This window comes from Solanum pennellii, chromosome 10 (assembly GCF_001406875.1).
Source record: "Solanum pennellii chromosome 10, SPENNV200".
NCBI lineage: Eukaryota > Viridiplantae > Streptophyta > Magnoliopsida > Solanales > Solanaceae > Solanum > Solanum pennellii.
The window spans coordinates 55,947,361-55,962,336 of record NC_028646.1 but is presented as its reverse complement, the minus strand read 5'-3'; positions in this window follow the sequence as shown (position 1 = coordinate 55,962,336).

Here is a 14,976-nt window from a genome sequence, read left to right as displayed (position 1 = left end):
TAATATAAGGTAGTATGAGAAAGAAATAATAAAAATAAGAAAAAATTACTGTAATACATGTTTTATGTTTTCCTTATTTCCAATATCTCATTCTATTTCTAAAAATATTTAAGATTACTTATTTCTTTAATGTATCCGAGCTACATATTATGTATCCGGTTTATTTTATAATATATCCGAGGTAGTTTTTAATGTATTGACCTACATATTATGTTTCCGATTTATCTTATAATGTATCTGAGATACTCTTTAATGTATTCGAGCTACATATTATGTATTCGATTTGTGTAACTTTTTAAGAGATTAATGTAATTACAAATTAAAGAGGAATATATTGTAATTTCATATTAAAACTATGTGATTCCTAAAATTTATCATTATTGTTGTCTTTTGAATATAATCTTAAGTATCTTTACGCCCTATTGGAGCACAAAATTACAAAAAAACAAATAAACAAGTTCAGGGGTAATAGAACCTTATTTTAATTAAGGTGTGTCTGAAATTTTGGTCATAGTTTAGGAGGGTGCTTGTGCATTTTCCTCTTAATTAAAAGAAGTCAAAACATAGTATTTAAGTAAACACTATATTAATAACTTTTCGACCAAACTATTATGGTAATTTTATTAAGTTAGTCAAAAGTCATGGTCAAAATCTTGACAATCCAGATATTTCTTATGGTAATATATTAATGAAAAGCATCTATATAAACAATCACATTCTTGAAATTGTCGAATGAACCAACATAAAAATGTCTTTTCTAAGAAGTACTTTAGTTGCTGTCACCCTTTTCTTGTTTTTCTCTTTTCAAGTCAAAGCAAACATAGATATTGATTCAATTATATCCTTACTTGAATTAGGAGAAGCCAATGCAACAGCCACTTTTAACTACCTTGATGGAGGAAAGCCAATAAATACCACTTCAGAGAAGAAAGCTATTTGTTCGAAATGGTATAGTCAAGTTCCACAATTTTTGAGCTTTTCTATAAATGATCTTAAGGAATACAATATCCCAAAAGCCATTGATGATGTTAATACTGCTGATGATTATACCAAAAATTGTCAAGATGTACAAATTGAAGATGCAACACTTTCAGCAAGTAATGATTATATTATAGATATTTGTTATAAGGTTCAAAACGAACTTCAAAATCCACCTCTTATTTGATCTTTTCTACTATAGTTGTATCTCTTTTAATGTTGACTGGTCATCAAATCTGGAGTATTTAATTATTGAAGAATTTAAATTTATATTATTTTTAGCATTTGAATTTATTTTCAACTAAAACATAATTCATATTCCATTTAAATATTTCTTAGGGTCTGTTTGGAAAGCCATCAGATAATTGGGTAGTAATATAAGGTAATTAAACAATCTAATAATTATATTTGTTCGCAACAAATTTTCGTAGTCGCTGAAAATTAACGGCAAGCAAAATAAAAAAAGAAAAACGTGATTTTATTAATGAATTGTGTGAGTACAATTCTGTTGTTCTCTTGATTCTTCTCTCCTAAGTTTCTCCGGGATTCTAGGGCCTTCAGTAGCGTATTTCTCGAATGTAGGATGATGAAGACCTCCCTGAGATGTATTTGATCTCCAGAAATATTGAAAAGCGCTTTGTCGTTGCAAGTTGATCTCCGGAAAGAACTCCGTTGATTAATCCTTTGAAGAGCTATGTAGTTGATGTTGTAGCTTATGTAGACTTCCTTGAGACGTATTTGATCTCCAAGAACGCCGGGAAGCACTTCGTCGTAGCAAGTAGATCTTCGGGAAGAACTCCGTTGATCAATCCTTTGAAGAGCTATGTAGTTGATGTTGTAGCTTATGTAGACCTCCTTGAGACGTAATTGATCTCCAAGAATGTCGGGAAGTGCTTCGTCGTTGCAAGTTGATCTCCGGAAAGGATTCCGTTGATCACTCCTTTGAAGATCTATGTCGTTGATGATGTAGATTTTTCCATTTGCAAAATGCTTGTTGAAGTCTTCTTCTCCCCTCTCTTGAATGTCATGTTCATCCCCTATTTATAGTTGTAAGGGATGGACAAGGTTGCTTGTGATTGGCCAAAGGATGTCATTTTGACACTTGGCACATTGTGATTCGTTCTTGTATTTGACTGAGACTACCACCTCATTTGGACACGTGGTGTCACCTTGTTAGTCTTTGATGTCTAGTCAGTATGACACGTGGCGTGAGTTTGGGCTTCAAGGTGAAATGAACCTTGGACTTGAATTTAATAAAAATGGACTTATTTATTTGTAAAGCCCAAATTTATCATCTAACCAAAATAAACATGGATTTAATCCAAATTTTGTATAAATTAAATCCAATAAAATTTGTGTGTCTACAGATGCCCCCTACTTCAAGCCTTGTTGAAGTGTATGTCTACAACACTTGGTGAAAAGACTTGAAGCATTCATGTATGTGTATTTTTTTAGACGTGTCAACGTGTAGGCTTGTCGAATTTGACGACGAAAGTTGAAGTCTTTATGAAAGCATTGTTGAGACTTCAAGAGTATTTGTTTCTTGTCATCGCATTCTAACAAGGTCACTACAAATGTTTTATTTGTAGTGATCTCAAAAAGAAAAAAATTTGTATAAACATTCTTGTTTGACAACCACGTGGACCCTCTATGTTGATTTCAAATAGATAGGTCTAGTGAGTAGTAAAATTGTGTGATCTTCCTTGCAAGGTGTGAGAAGAACAAGAAGATACATTGGATCTTGAATCAAATAACCGGAATATTGACTTTCCTTTGGTTGATTTTGTAAGAATCATTCTTGACATCTCAAGACTTATTGCTTTCCTTTTGAGTGCTAGCAACTTCCATTTAGATGGTAGGGATTGATATGATTTGATTCTTTCAATTTTACCAAAATTTTCCTTGTACAAGAAATAACAATTATTGAAAGTAACTTCTATATAACAATCTCCCATGTACAAAGGATTCATCAAAGAATCATTGGAAGAATAATTCTTCTAACCAAATCAATGTGCAACTCCAAATTTGGTGTCTTCTTTTTTCAATCTTGTGCAGTCCCAACAAAATTACGTTATCTTAGTGTAGAAATGTCCAAATGACGAGCGGCTTGGTTTTGAAGAAACAAGATTCTTATTAATACGGCCTATGCAAGAATCATACCTAAAAACCTTCTAAATTGTCGGGAATCAGTTTTTGAAGTCGGATCCCAAATCTGTTAGTTCTTCTCACAGCTACACGCGATCTCTCTAAAACGTTAGTTTCTTGGTGTAGGAATATTCAAACAATAAGCAGCTTAATTCTGGAGAAACTAGACTTCGATTACTACGACATATCCAAAAATCACAGTTAGAAACCTTTTGGATCGACGGGTATCAATTTTTGAAGTTGAACCCTTAATCTGGACATTCTTCTCACCGGTATGCATGATCTCGCCAAAACATCAGTTTCTTGGTATAGGAACATTTAAACGATGAGCGGCTTGATTCTGAAGAAACTAGACTTCGATTACTATGACATATCAAAAAATCACGGTGATTAAACGTTTTGAATCGACAGGAATCAATTTTTGAAGTTGGACCCTAAATCTGGACGTTCTACTCACGGCTATGCGCAATCTCACCAAAATACCATTTTCTTGGTGTATGAACATTCAAACGATAAGAGGTTTGATTCTGGATAAACTAAACTTTGAGTATTACAACATATCCAAAAATCATAGTTAGAAATCTTTCGGATCGACGGGAATCAATTTCTAAAGTTGGACCCCAAATCTGGACATTCTTCTCACGGCTATGCACAATTTTGCCAAAACATCACTTTATTGGTGTAGGAGCATTCAATGATAGGGAAACTTAATTCTGATGAAACTAGACTTTTGGTTATACGACATATCCAAAAATCAATGTTAAACTCCTTCCGAATCGACGGGAATCAAATTTTGAAGTTGATCATCAAATCTGGAAGTTCCCCTCATGGATTTGCATCTTTCGGATTTTTCTTGTTTCTCTTTCTTGAAGGTAATGGTTGTGGTTTTGCATCTTTATTATTCATAGACATGTTTCTTAAACAGGGGACGTTGATTTTCAAGATCCAATTTGACCGTAATTCAAAACTTCGTGCTATTGGCGACGCTATGTCGAACAAGATTGTTGTGTTGCTGCTCATGTTTGTCATGTCATATTGAAGGGTCATGCACTTGCTACATGTGTTATCATAAGTATATCAACCAAGAAAAATTGAAAACTTCGTGCAGTTGGCACCGATGTCTCCAATTTTTATTCTTTTTTTGTTTCAGGTTTCCAAAGGAGCGTCACCAATCTCGACATCTTATCAAGAAGATGTAAATAACATTCGTAATTGCAAAGGAACACATGATGTACCTACACTTCTGATTGCATTTTTCGCATATTACAATTTAGCGCAACATCTACCTTTTCAAACGAGAATTTGACAAACAATCATTTAGTGTTTCAGCTTAAACCTTCATCGCAAAGTTGGTTGAGAAAATCGACTTCTTTAGCTTTTATTGGAACTTGGTGAGACACCACTTGGAGAATTCACCTTTCTTGCGGCATTTGTGGAATCAACTTGTCACTTCGAAATCAGCTCACAATTTTACCCTTCCCTACTTTCAGCTTGGCGCGTCTGTACTATAAAATTTACAACTCAAAGTTGGAGTATTGAAATTGCGGTTTTCTTTTTCTGATGGAAAAACAACTCAAAGAACTACACTATGTTTAAAAATCACGGCCAAAATCTGTACGAATTTCGACAAATATGTCTGCTCAATTTAATTTCAAAATCTAATGGTCTATTTCGCAGCTTTGAGCGGTCGTGGTAGAAACTCCATAACTTGGCATAGAAACCTCTGAATCACAAGCCAATTTTTATGTTGCAAAGCAGACTCCAAGAATTGCAATATATGTGAAAATCATGGTCAAAACCTTTATGAATTTTTACAAATGCGCCTTTGAAGTCAGCTAAGATGTCTTGCTCAACTCTTCTCTTTTGCTCATCTATGACACATTTGAACTCATATGCTAGCTATATAATTTTAAAGAGCTAGTGTGATAATCCCGCAATGCCACCAATTTTTTTACGCATTTGACTGAACTTAGAATGATTACTCCAAGCGCCTACGAACCTCGCTGAAGAGGATCAAGTCATATCGTAGTTCAAGATGATGAGTTATTTTTTGCTCGTTCACAGTTTATACTCTTGCGGATCAGGAGTAACATGCAGTTTATGCTCATACCTTAAGAAGCGTTGTAACTTGCACTTTAGGCTCGTACGTCGAGGAGCATTTCAGGGAAGAATTCCATCAATGTAACTGGTCTTCTAACCTTTTGTGATAAATCATTAATGTACTTCAGTTTGGTGTCGAATTTTATGATATCACATTTCCGAAGCTGATTCGTACTCGATTTTGTGTCAACTTTTGAAAGTCGAAGTTTAGAAGTCCCTTGATGCTTTTGCCTTTTGCGAGCGACCAAAGTCCAATTGTTATCACTCTCTTTATTGAAAAAATCATCTACCTTGGATATGTTTGTTGTTTTCTTCAAGGCGGAAATTTCAACTGGTTCAAAGCTCCTAAACTGTTGTATGATGACATCTTCTTCAATTTTTGGGGATGCCACAGGACGTAGAACTTCTGAAAGTGTATAATAATCTAGTTTGACACTAGCATGGTTTGTCTCAGCTGTCTCACCATCGTCAATGATGATCTTTGCCTCTCGTACAAACGTCATGATCTTTTCCTTTGGAGTGAATCATTTTCTGGTGTGATGATCGATGATGCGGTGAAATTTACAATACATAGGATCATCGACTTTATTGAATTCTTCGGGTCGCTTTGACTCTAGGATTGCAATGAATTTTTTGATTAGCAGCTCGTCAAGAATCGCAGGAACGTCAGATTCCGAAAAGGATACTCTTTTGCTTGTAACTCCTTCAAGGTAGATTGATTTTTCACTTCTCGCATTTGCTGATGTGCTACAATATCTTTGAAATTTTGTCTCCCGTAGGCTTTCATAGAAGTTGTGGTTATCGCCATGGACTCATCAGTTCTGTAGTCTAACGACTCTTTGAATTGTATATCTTCTTTTTTTTTGGATCAAAGACATGTGATGTCTTTCCATGGCTTGCAATACTCAATTCCATGTCATGAGAGCGTGTAGCTAATTCTTCAAATGTTTGAGGCTTAATTCCTGAAGGATATATACAAGGCCCCAATGCATTCCTTGTATACAAATTTCGACTGCAGAGATTTTAGAAAGTTGATCCTTGCAATCTAAGCTCAGCATTCGCCAACGATTGATGTTGTCCATAACGAGTTCATCCTTACCTTGTTTTGTGTTTGTCAATTCCATCATGCTCACTATACGGTGGGTACTGTAGAAACGATTGAGAAATTGATTTTCTAGCTATTCCAACTATCAATTGATTCAGTCTCCAAGTCCATATACCAATCAAAGGCGTTTTCTTTTAAAGAACGGACAAACTGCTTGACAAGAAGATCATCATGTGTGCCGACACTGCTACAAGTCTCGACGAAATGGACAATATGTTGTCTTGGATTTCCCCTTCTATCAAATTGCTGCAATTTGGGTGGTTGATATCCAATTGGCATTAGTAAACCCTCGATTCGCTTAGAATACAGCTTTGAATATCCTAAGGAACTTTGTGATGGACCACCATATTGAGCTTTAATTGTGTTTGTGATCATATCTTGTAGTTGTTGAATTGTTAGAGTGGCAACTGAAGCAGACTGTTTTGCACTTTGAGAGTCAAGTGACTTGGTAAGAGAATCAATATCAAATTCTTCTTGAGTTTTTAGATTGTGATGTGACTCTTTAGAGTTGTAGAGTTCTAACTTGCTCATAAGCTGCGTGATTTGAAGATTTTTGTCACAAATAGACTTCTTCAAGGCTTCAATGATTTGCTCCATCATTGCGAACTTCTCGTCCATGTCAGTTGCGTCAACCATAAAGGAGTTCGCCTTTGTTAAAATTGAAGAATCTGTTGAACTTTTAGATTCACCAAAGTTGAAGCTATAGTGAGAAAGTTCATCAAATAATTTTGATGCAATGTTGCCCCCAGTGATTGCAGTTTTGAGTGTCATTCGAGACTTGGTCTTTCTTGGCATCTCCAAGGAGGTGAAATTTTCAGATCCATTCAAGGCACTTATCGTGAACTCGTGTCGAGTGATTGGATCAACATTACTAAAATCAACAAATGTGGCAATAGTAGAGTCCTTGCATGAAACATCATTGATCTTCTTGAAGGCCGTTGCAGAGTTGAACTTGTTGTTTTTGTATTTGTAGGAGGAAGATATGAAGAGCAGAATTGGTCCCACTGGGCGTGCCAAATTTGTTCGCAACAATTTTAGTAGTCGCTGAAAATTAAATGCAAGAAAAATAAGTAAAAGAAAAATGTGATTTTATTAATGAATTGTGTGAGTACAATTCTCTTGTTCTCTTGATTCTTCTCTCCTAAGTTTCTCTGTGATTCGAGGGCCTTCAGTAGTTGATGTTGTATCTTATGTAGACCTCCTTGAGATATATTTGATCTCCAAGAACGTCGGGAAGCGCTTCGTCGTTGCAAGTTGATCTCCGAGAAGGATTCCGTTGATCACTCCTTCGAAGAGCTATGTCATTGATGTTGTAGTTTTCTCCTATTGCAAAATGCTTGTTGAAGTCTTCTTCCCCCCTCTTTTGAATGTCATGTTCATCCCCTATTTATAGTTGTAAGGGGTGGACAAGGTTGCTTGTGATTGGCCAAAGGATATCATTTTGACACTTGGCGCATTGTGATTCGTTCTTGCATTTTATTGAGATACCACCTCATTTGGACACGTGGGGTCACCTTGTTGGTCTTTGATGTCTAGTCAGTATGACACGTGGCATTAGTTTGGGCTTCAAGGTGTAAAGCCCAAATTTATCATCCAACCTAAATAAACATGGATTTAATCCAAATTTTGTATGAATTAAATCCAATAAAATTTGTGTGTCTACAATATTGACATGTTTTTATTGCCAAAGTGTAATTATCAGTGTCTTGTTTTGTTGCACAAGTGTAATCACAAGATAAAATTGAATTTTAAAAATAAAAATTACTTAATTATCTAAAATTAAAAATTATATTAGACAAATAAGAGCCTTTACAGATGATACTAAATTAAAAATTTAAGATATATTTTGTCTTTTGAAAATATATTGATTAATAAACATATATTCTTAACTAATATTATAAAAGTAATTAGTTTATATTTTTCAAGTAAGTATATTTTAATTTAATTAATTATAAAATATTAAAGTATAAAATTTCTCTAAACGTCACGAAATGTATGTTTGACAAAAAGATGAATATTATGAATATAATGTCATAAAATTATAAAAACATTTGTCAAACGGATAATCTATCAAGACTAACTAAAAAAATAGTCTGGGATGTAAAATATTCAATCAATACTTCTAAAACAAATTAAATTGAAAATATAACATAAGTTCTAAATTCAAAACAATAAATTCAACTTAATATTCTTATGTCAAATATCAACCTAAAATAAATAAATAAATATGATTTATAAGAAAAGGAAAATGTAAGTCCATAACCTCATACAATAATGAATTCTACTTTAATTTAACATTTAAAATACTAATAAAATTAAAAAATATTATAGAAAATATTAAAATAATAAAAATAAAAAATTATTTAAAATAAGAAAAATAAAAAAATCCATTAAAACAGAACTAAAAGTAAAAGGAAGAAATTAAAAAACAATAAGTTTGTACAATTAATCATTAGAATATTAACAACACCTCTAGCTAATAAAACTTTTTTTGTTGTGGGTACAAGTTTGTTCATCTCTATATTTTGAGATAAAACGGAAATTTGGGTTGGAAATTTAGGCCTCATTTGTTTGCACTTATGGGAGTCTGAATCTTAATCAATTAGATTCGTTTCATTCAGTGTGTTTGTTTTTTATGACTGAATCTTAATTATTCAGATTCAGTTCATTAAGTTTGTTTGTTTTATTTTCTTAGAAGCCTCTTAATGGGTCTAAAAATATCTGAATGAATCAGATCTGTAACACACTCTTAACACCATTCAGACTCAAAAATAAGACTCCTATCTTAATTCAACTACATCACAACAACTCACAAAAGTTTTTTTTATTTAATTAATGTTAATTACATGCCTACCCGTTATAATTTCATTTATTCTTAGTAACTTAATATACGTCTATTACTTTCATAAATTAATCAATATATTTGAATTGATAAACACTTCATGATATAATATTTAGCACGGTTCTAAAAAATAAGAAAGTATTAATTATTTGATCGATAACAATAACAAATGTCCATTATAAAAAATATTTCATATACATTATATAATTATTCTACTTAAACTATTTTACATTGCGTTATATTAGATTCTCAAAGTTTTTGAGTGCAAGGAATAGTCATATTAATGATGTAACTTAATGTTAAATTTTTAATAGTTAAATCATATTACCTTGTTATGATAAGAATGTTCAAAATATTATTTTCTATAAAAAAAACCTATTTTACCAAAATTAGGTTTTTATAATATTTTATTGAAATAACGTTTAATTTCATATGTTCATTCAGATATTAAAAACAAACAGTCTCACTAATCCAATGTTCAGATTCAGAGACAACATCTTAATAGTCAGATGTTTATCCAGATATACACATGTAAATGTTAATGCATATCTTAATATTCAAATGTTTGTTCAGATTCAGACGTCTTAATCTTAATGGAAACAAATGAGGCTTTTGTGTGGCACTGTTCGGAGGTTATTCAGAGGGGAAAGCTTTAGAATCATGAGTTTGGACTCATTTGACGCTTATAGTTCACCAAATAGTTTCTTCGGTATCTTGTTATATCCATTTCTGATGTTAAATCCTTAAATTGGAGTTATGAGGACTTAAGGATAAGGAAATGACAATGAAGAGAAAAGAAGCCAAAAACTTGGAAAATAAAGAAAATGATGAAATTGAAGCTCGCCAAGTGAATTCGGTGTCTCAATAAACGAGTCAAAACTCGCCAAATACTTTTGAAAATTTTGCTAAAAACTTCAAGAGTAGATTGGCGAGGTGAAGAAGTGAATTGAAACTTGCCAACCTCATCGGCGAGCCTATCAGTTATTGCCAAAATTGTGTGAGAGTTCTGCTAAAAATGGAAGCCAAACTTGGTGAGTGAAGGTAGAAACAGTGACTCGCGAATCTTAAGGCCTTTTGGGTATTTTTTGAATCATTCAACCCAATTCTATGTCGTTATACCGTCTACCCTAGGACTTATATAAATATTTTATATCCCTGAGTTACCCTAATTGAACTCATACTCTTAATAAATTCTCAAAGTTGATCAAATTATAGTTCTTTTCCAAATATTTCTCTCTAAAACATGAAGAAGAAGAAGTCTAGGGTTTCAAGATCAAGTCCCCAGTTCTCCATTTTATTGTGGTATTTTGTCCTCAAGGTATTATAGTCTTCACCTATGGAGTTTTTTCCTCCACTGGGTTCCTAAATTCTCCAATTTTACAAGATAGAATCTCCAATTGAATAAGGGTTTCTTCAATCTAATGGGTTCCTTTTAACTATGATCTAATTGATGGTTTTGTCTTTTTATGTATGAATTGAAGTAATTGCATGTTTTAAGTTGAATCTCCATGAACCATGCATGGACCATGATTTCTAATCTATGATTATATGATGTGGGTTTTGAACTATGAAAGATGAATTTATAAAGATGTTTATGTTTCTTTATGAAATTGATGAAAATGATTTAAGGTTCCTCTGATACTAAAACATCAATGTTGTTGTTGTTGTTGTTATGAAAAGATTTCTCACATACTACTCAAACATGATTATGAAAGGATTTTCTTACATAAAGTATTCATAAGTTTGAAAGATTTTCTCACCTAAGATGAATCAAGGTTAAAGAGCTATTCTAATGAATACTAGCTTGGATTGACTACCTGATGTGCTCTTCCATGGATGATAAGACAATTGGCGATTACCCCCGTCCCAAAATGATAATGCAAGTTAAGATTCATAACTTTTTTGTGTGATTTATGCTTAGCGCACCGAGTGGATAAGTGGCGATTACCCATGTCTCATAACGGTGTGTCACCATAGGTTGTTTTTAGATAGACATTACCTAGTGAATCCAGTTAAGTTATAAGTTTATGATTCTTATTTTAGCAAGTAAGGATATTTCTTTTCGGTGTTATTGGAAGATTTTACGTGATTGTGATCTTATGTGATTGCACAATCAGAGGATATGTTTCCTTAGATATATAAATCAAAATATATATTTGTAATTATATGTAAAGATATGCTTCCTTTGTTATAGAGCTGGTACAACTTGTATATAATATTGAGATGTATTATCAATAAAGGCATTCACTCGAGTTATCTCATTTAACATGTATCAAATATGACCGGTCTCACCCGATGTTGGAACCCCGAAACTCAAAATTTTCCGCGCATCAGATGCTAAGCACTGGCGTGAGGTGGGGTGTTAAAGAATGACAAAAAGTCCCACATCGGTGGTTAATGAGATGAGTGGACTCCTTATAAAGCTTGGGAAATACTCCTCCCACAGATCTAGCTTTTGGGGTGTGAGTTAGGCCTAAGACATAATTTAACATGTAGGATAGACACCAGATTCAATGTTATAACTTGCATCATCTATATGTCGGTTAATGGCAAACTTCCCACCTTAGTGAACTAAGGTTACTTCTAGTATCTCAAATATGTTTTAAAGATTTTTAGCTTGCATTGAACATGATTTTGACTTATTATTTCTAACATATTATTTTATGATTTAGCTTGGCCATTGCATTTTATATAAACCCCTTTTTAGCATGATTTCATAACTCTTATGCATTACTATCATACTTGGTGCATTCTATGTATTAATGCATACTCTTGCCTACATTGTTTCACTAATGTAGGGGTCCGACGCTTCCTCTCATACTCGTGACTAGAGACCCCATTTAGACTTTTAAGATTAGTGAGTCCTCATGTCCTAGGGACTGAGACACCTTATTTGTTTCATGTCTTTTCATTTCGGATTTTGTATGTGATGTATGTGTTCCGTCTTAATCACTCCTATGATGTGAAATATGGCTTTGAGATTTATGTTAGCTACTTTTATCAAACTCTTTATGAATCGAAAATGTATTTTGAACTCTTTAAGATTCTATTATGTTGTATGTGCATTCTAAGTGACTTTTATAAGTTTGTCGGGGTTCTATACACCATGTTACGACTAGGGTGCACTTTTAGTCGTGACATCGGATCACTTGGAATTGAAGATTGAATTACTTCTAGTGTCAATGGAGAATAATTGCTTCGGTAAAATTCTGTTAATTTCTAGTATTAGTCGCTAAAACTCCATAGTCTTAGGGGGAGTCCGGAGCTTAAAGGGTGAAAAATGTTGACAAAAATTCCAAAACGGTATATGAATTTTTTTTAAAACCAAAACGGCAAAATCGCTGCTATATTTGCAAATCGCTGCCATAGCAGCAATTTGCAAAATTTGATTTTTAGAAAAAAAAATTTTAAACAAATTGCTGCCCTTGGCAGCAATTTTCAAAAATATTTTTTTTATTTTTTGACAAATCGCTGCACTGGCAGCGATTTAATGTGAATTTTTTTTATTATTATTTATTTGCTATTTTTTAAAAAAAATAAATTTAAATGAATCGCTGCCAAAACATCGATTTTGATACAATTTATTTTATTTTATTTTATTTTATTTATTTATTATGGTTATGTACGTACACATTAAATTTAAAAATTTATAAAAATAGTGTACCAAAATCGCTGCTTTTGTACAATTTTTTTGGGCAGCGATTCGTTGTAATTTTTTTTAAATTTATTATGGTTATGTACGTACATATTAAATTTATAAATTAGAAAAAATAAAAAAATTAATTTTTGTACCAAAATCGCTGCTTTGGCAGCGATTTAATTTTAATATTTTTCAAATAGCAAATAAATAATTAAAAAAAATTCACGTTAAATCGCTGCCAGGACAGCGAATTATTAAAAAATAATAAAGAAATAAAATTGTTTTTGAAAATCACTACCTTGACAACGATTTGTTTAAATTTTTTTTTGTTTAAAATAAAATCAAATTTTGCAAATCGCTGCTATAAGAGCGATTTTGCTTTTTCCGGCGGACAGAATCGCTACTTTCGTCAGCGATTTTACCATTTTGGTTAAAAAAATAATTAATACACCGTTTTGGAATTTTTGTCAACATTCTTCATCCTTTAGGCTCCGATCGTGGAATGTAATTGAGTCATAATTAGTTTATAGGTTGTCGTTATTGCATTATTAATTATTTGTTTGAAAAGGGTTTAATTATTTCTTCATGTTTTGATTTATGATTTGAGGTTTCAAATTCTAATCAAGCTTTAGATCTTTATGTATACTTGTGAAAGATTCTTAGAGTGGATGATTTAATTGATAATTGATTTGATTATGTTAATATGCTAGTCTTGCTTGACAAAGAAGTCTACGTTAAGGTATTAGATTAGCTTTGTATGTGATACATATTGAGGTGATTGATAGGTGATTGACAAATGCCTATTGTGCTTGATTACTATAGCATACCCGTTAATAACCGACTATAATGAACAATGTAATTACCCACATTCAACATTAGAGTTCAATTACACACACTCCTAAGATTCCTTTCTTAGTTGTGAAATTACATTCTCCTATATATATTCATGTTAATAATTTGTTAAATAATCTCATTCTTGATACCTTGAAATCTCTAGGACTTGTGTTTAAGTTAATATCTATTAAACAAACTAACAAAATATTATTACATGTGTTCACTTCATGATTGATGTCTTGCTTAACTATTCCTTTTGGTATTCAACCTTAACTCCTCGTTGGGTTCTTTATTGTTAATGATCGCATGTACGTGAAATTATGAAACGTGTAATTGAGTGTTATCAACATGTTGTCTTCTTTGAGGCAAGCTATGGCTTTCCATCCTTTAGATTGAGCTCGAGAATGTAAATGCATATCGATTTGTGTGAATTTGGATTGGGTAGCTAGTTGATCATGCTTAGTTAGTTAGAAATCATGTTTTAGGCTTATATCGGGTTTTTCAGGATTGTTAGCATGTTGTTACTTCTTTTCAAGATCATCCTTACCTTGTGGCATGTGTTGTACTTGTTTATGTTTATACTTGCTTGGTTTTTGGAGCCTGTCAATTTGAAGAATTGAAGCATCAAGCATTCACCTACAATGGTGAATACTGTGCAGTCTCCATTGGAGAAGAAAACATGTGGAAAAAAACCTGATAGAGAGAAAAATGTGTATTGCATTGATCAACTCGAACTTTACAACTTGTGATCTAATCTATTTATAGAACTAATCAGAATAATGAAGAAACTAACTAATTCATGAAAGTTACAACTGACACTATAACAAACTCTTAACTAATTCTAACTAACCATAGTGACGTGGACGGGGACTAACTAACAATTAGAGTAACTAATAAATGGAAATGACTGATAAATATCTCAATACCCCCTCTCAAGTTGAAGGTGATATCAAAATAGCTAACTTGTCCAGTAAAGTGGTATGTTTAATTCCAGTGAGGGCCTTAGTGAGCATGTCAGCGAGCTGTTCACCTGTGCCATTGTGATGTAAAGAGATAAGGCCTTCGTAAAGCTTGTTTCGTACAAAATGACAGTCTACCTCAATATGTTTTGTACGTTCGTGAAAAACTGGATTTCGAGCAATATGCAGAGCAGATTGGCTGTCACAATAAGCTGGGAAAGGGCCATTTCTAGGAATAATGAGTTCACTAAACAGTCGATCCAACCAAGTCAACTCTCCAACTCCTTCCATAGGGACCTGTATTCTGCTTCAGCTGAAGAAAGTGATATGGTTTCTTGCTTCTTGGATTTCCAAATAATAGGACTAGATCCTA